Genomic DNA, 5407 nt, shown 5'->3' with positions numbered 1-5407 from the left:
TGTATGCAAACACTTAAACTCGAACCCGGGCTGTTTTTTAACGGGTCATGTAACCTGACTCGGAAGTTTTTTTTTTTTTTTTTTGCTTCGGGGTCTGGTTGTGTTCCGGGCCTTGACGGAAGTAAAACCAAAAAACCCAATGCGTGTTTATTCCCGTTAGAAGTTGATTATTAAAATTTGGAAGGGTTCAATTGAATTAAATGATTTAATAAACCATAACCTACTTGGCCAACATCTGCAGTCTTGATCAGAACACAGTCATTGTAAGTTTTGTAAGACTCCACAACTTCTGGAAGGTCCAATAAAGATGCTGGAAAATGGTCATCGCCAATAACAAACGTCCCACTTCTGCCATCATTTACAATAAATTAAAATAACAAATATGCAAAATAATAATAATAAAAAAAGTTTAATAACGAAGTAACATACACAATGCTTTTATACCAATCAAATCCAGTGACCTGTCATCCAAAGAACTTACAATGCGTGACGGATTACCGAGCACCAATTGAATTGCTTTTCTAGGAATGAAATTGACGGTGGTGAATATATAAAAAATCATTTAATTCAATTGAAGGATACTTCTATAGTATTTGATTGCAATTGAAGACTAATATCGCTGGAAATCAATTGTAACGTCGCCTGATGATAATTATTAATGGTGCCGGTGACCTGAAATTAATTTTAGCGGCGTCTAAGAATAGTGTAATTACCACTGTGTCCATCTAAAATGTTTTATATATAATATAGATATAGATAAACCAAATGGAATCACAACTTAGTGCACTTATTTAAGAAAGAAAATACACATTTTTCTAACAACTAGTCGACAAATCATAATTAGCTCTAAGGGATGTAACCATCAGAGCAAAATGCAGTTGCCACTAGTCATCCATCTCAAGGTGTAGAAGTGTCTTCACAACCTCGCTCATGGTTGGTCGAGCATCTTTATCTTCTTCAACACATCGTAGAGCAACTTTTAGAAGAATAGTCATCCGTCCTTTATCATATTCACCCCTAATCGTTGGATTCAGTATCTCCAGGATTTGTGTCTCTTTCAGATTTTCACTAACCCCGTGAACCTTCTCTCTTACCCAACTTACAAGCCTCTTTTGTTCCAACATTTCGTTATCATCGGTTGGTTGATCATATGTGGGACTCCGTCCGGTTATCATCTCTAGCACCACCATCCCATAACCATAAACATCCACTTTTGAAGTAATTGGAAGATTTAGCACCCATTCTGGAGCCATATACCCTCTAGTCCCCCTTATCCTGGAAAATAAGAACTTTCATTTACGCCTTGGTGGAATAACTTCGACAAGCCAAAATCCGCCACCTTTGGGTTATAATTAGCATCCAACAATATATTGTGTGGTTTAACGTCACAATGCAAAACCCACTCCAAGCATTCTTCATGTAGATAAGCTAGCCCTTTCGCAACGCCAGATGCAATTTCGTACATATCCGTCAATCAAGCTGGTTACCACCTAAGTTCCTTGCTAATGAGCCATTCTCCATGTACTCGTAGACCAAGATTCTATGTTTTCCCTCAGCACAATATCCATATGTTTCTATTAAGTTCCTGTGATTTAATCTTTCCAATCATGGTAATCTCTGCTAGAAACTCAGCTTCTCCTTGGATAGCCTCGTGGAGTCGCTTGATTGCTACCACTCGATTGTCTGGAAGTATGCCTTTGTACACAATACCACCTCCTCTTCCAATCTCATCTATGAATTTATTAGATGCCTTCACTATCTCAGCGTATGTAAATCTTCTAAACCCGATAGCTATTGCTAGGTAAGTTTGGGATTATGAGGGTTGTTTGGTGATACAATACAATAATACAAATAGCGTGGCTTCAATTACACCGAGGATGATGCCCAACTTAAACAAGAACTTAAGGGACCCATTTGCACTCTTTGTTTCATATGTTCGTTGTAGCTGAATTGTAGAACTTGAGCAATCCAAGCCTGACTCGTTAACAAAATTTTGATTATATGATAACACGTCATTTTTGGGTAACTTAAGATAGGTGTTGTACGGTGCACCCTTGTAGTAGCCATTGTACAACAAAGTCTTGACAAAACATGTAAAGATGCCCAACTTGCTATCAAAGGTGAATTGGAAGGCTTTACAGTTAGATTCGTTGAAGCAGGCCTTCTTACACACATAAAAAGTGACATTGATAATATATCTAGTACCAACTCCATAGAATATCACTTGAGGGAGCATTATGAAGTCAAAGTTTTCATGATGTCTAGAAAAATCATGTATAGGTTCACACCCAAAAGACAAGTCCGAGTGGTTCTTGCTCTTGTATCCGTGCATGCAAGTGCATCTTCTTCCTGATTTAGAGTTGTAAATACAAACGCTGTTTGGACCGCAAATCCCATGAATTGTACATGGTGTTGAAATTGCTTGCCATGAAACACTCCACCTTCTATGTTTAAGTGAGTACACTCTAATATTGCCATCAACATCAAGTGTTAGTCTTCTTTGAAGGATATCACCATAGTCCGTAGTAGTAAAAGTAAGATCGTCCATGGATTGGAAACGCCCTTTGGAATCAAGCCAAGCTAATCTACTATTATTGTAAGTAGCCCTTCCTGCTTCCCATGTTACTAACCAAGGTTTTGGCCAATAAACGCTGTATATCCATTATTGCTGTAAAGAAGCCGGATTACATTGTCGTTGTCAAAGTAGAGTTTGTAGAAGCCAGAAGAAAAATTTGTCGAACTTCTAGAAGATATGAGTGTTGTATCTTTGGTAAAAAGCTGATTGGGAAGGACAGTGTCGGTTGGGTAACTAAAGCTTTGCCAAATATACGAGTTTTTGTCTAACTGGGTAAGAACAAGGTTACCCGAGTCAAGAAGTTGCAATTGCAAAGGTGAATTAGACCGAGTGTTGGTTGTCCAAATTATTTGGTCAACGTCCATTAGAACAAGGTTTCCTTTTTTCGACAAGGAAAACCTGGAGCGTTTTCCATTGACAGGTTCATCTCGGTTAGCCGTCCAAACCAACGTGTGATTTCCATCCCACATGGGCTCAGAAAACCATATTGCAAAGCAGTAAGCATTTTGGCCAATCTCGTGAAATCCGGCTGTGAAAAGACTATTTGGTGAAACTAAATGATTGCTCTTTTCAACAAAGAGTGATGAGCCTTGAGTTAATATACTTTGTGAAGAAGCAGCGGTAGCAACTTGTGGAGAATAGTAGAGAGTGATTAAAGGCAAGAGAAATACAAAGGGCAAACGCATGATGTAATCTGAATGAATAAATATGTATCTACTTTTGTGTATACATATATATTACAATATGGTTGAAATTATCTAATTGTAAGATTGTAATTAAAAGTTTTTTTTTTAAATCCGGCTGTGAAAAGACTACTCTTTTTATTTTAAAATGAAATCTAGATGAAATGCAATGACACACTTGAGTGGGACATCATTTTGAATTCAGGGTTAGACTACGTGTTATGGGTGAGCTAGCGTGAGAGGGGAGGCATCACGTAGGCATCAAGCCCACGAAACACCGCCCTCCTGTTACATGAACAGTGCGATGCGGATGATCATGGCAACGGATATGAGACGGCATGAGAGTGTTAATGAATGGCTGTACATCATTTTAAAAAATCTGAAAATTAATATACCGGCTAGTTTTACCAAAAAAATTAATTTAATGGTATAAATATCGAAAAAATATTTTCTTCGCACTTCTCACGTTCTACACTCAAATTTATTCTAATCACTCTACAACTTTTCTTCAAATGTAGATTTAGCATCATTCTCATTCCGAATCATCCAAGAGCAATGAGATCTTCGTTGGGATGAATATTCGAGGATGTCCGAAAAATCTCGCAAGAATATGTAGAAGTGAAAATACGGTTATTAATGGAAGAAAAGCTATAATCGCTTTTGTTATTTTTAAAAAATGTAGTCTTCAGTTCTCAGATAAATTTTGTATCTATTTGTTTGTGTGTTTGTTGTAACTGTTGTTAAAGTATTAATCTGTTAAATAAAAAAAAATCTTACTATAAAAGGTGCAAGCTAGGTTAACAGATGTAGATTGTATAAAGAATAAAGATCTTAGGTTTTCTTTAATAATTTAGGTAAAGTTTGCTAATTTTAAATGCACTTAACAACATACTTTATGGAGATCATTTAATCAACTATCCGTGTTACTTGAGAACAGACATTACAGGCCAGAAATTCAATAAATGAAAGTTATACACCAGATAATATAATCATACCATAAAGACCATGTGCATATTTAACTCAAAATTTTATCATTGACCCCAAGGACTTTTGGTCTTCTACGTCTCATGTACAAAAGAGGATCTGTTATCAACATTAACATGTAGACCGTCCTACTAAAGTCGTGGCGGATGGCAGATTAGTTGTCTTTTATTTTTCAAAAAATCTGACTATTTAATTAATAGACATACATAGACTGCGACGGTTACTTATCCCTAACGGCAACTTGTAGACTATGATATTTCAAATTCATCGCCCAAATTCCAGGATATTTCGAATCATGACATTCATATTTGCTAAAAATCACTTATTTCATATCCTTCATTTTATATTTAAACAAATTGAAAAATCTAATGTATTTCCTTAGAGAGGAAGAGGTATTCATGGGAATTATCCATGCACCGGTCAATCTTGTATTGTCACTTTATTTCTACCGTTAATTACCCACAAACCACAAAATAACCTACCCACAAATACCCTACAACTTTATTAATTCACTAGCTTTTATCCTCGTATTACGGGGTTGGTTTACATTATTCGTTTCTAATATTTTATATTTTTTTGGATTTTAATTGTATTTATTGTAAGAAAGTTTATAATATACTTAATATTTGATTATGAAAGGGTTTCACAAATAGATGAGATGTTATAACCCGGTTAAAAGCTATATGGGTTTGGTGAGACCTATGACCCATTTATTTTTTTATTATAAAATTATTTTTTAATTATAAATAATATATGTCATTTTTTTTTACAGAAGTCATATATTAATTTTTAGTAAATTACAATTTTATAGGATTTTCATATCAAATATTTAGTGGGATTAATTTTTAATTTAATGAGATGTTATAACCCGTTTAAGGAATATATGGGTTTGGTGAGACTCATACCCGTGAATTCGGGTCAATACAGTGAGAAGCTTTGATTTGAAAATAACGTAATTTGGTGACTTGAGAGAAAGTATGGAGGAATCAGATAGCTTTTAAATGTTTCGTTTATATATATTATAGATTTTAATTCTTCTATGATCAACAATGAATCAATTTTGTGTGGCAAACCTTTGTCAAGGAATAAAGTCATGCGCCTTACTCACATGTGGTGGGGTGGTGTTGGCATGTGGTTTGGAAGCCATGCATCCTACCCATATGGG

General features: G+C 35.5%; 1 pseudogene; it reads right to left on the bottom strand.

Moving 5' to 3' along the window:
- Window positions 1-804: 804 nt before the first annotated feature.
- On the bottom strand, window positions 805-3261 carry LOC143607260 (putative receptor protein kinase ZmPK1; annotated as a pseudogene).
- Window positions 3262-5407: the final 2146 nt, after the last annotated feature.

The sequence above is a fragment of the Bidens hawaiensis genome, unplaced genomic scaffold (assembly GCF_021521415.1).
Source record: "Bidens hawaiensis isolate Kalapana, Puna unplaced genomic scaffold, B.hawaiensis_p1.1 tig00080631_1, whole genome shotgun sequence".
Classification (NCBI taxonomy): Eukaryota; Viridiplantae; Streptophyta; class Magnoliopsida; order Asterales; family Asteraceae; genus Bidens; species Bidens hawaiensis.
Note: the sequence above shows the minus strand (reverse complement) of the source record. Positions and strands in the feature narration are given on the sequence as shown.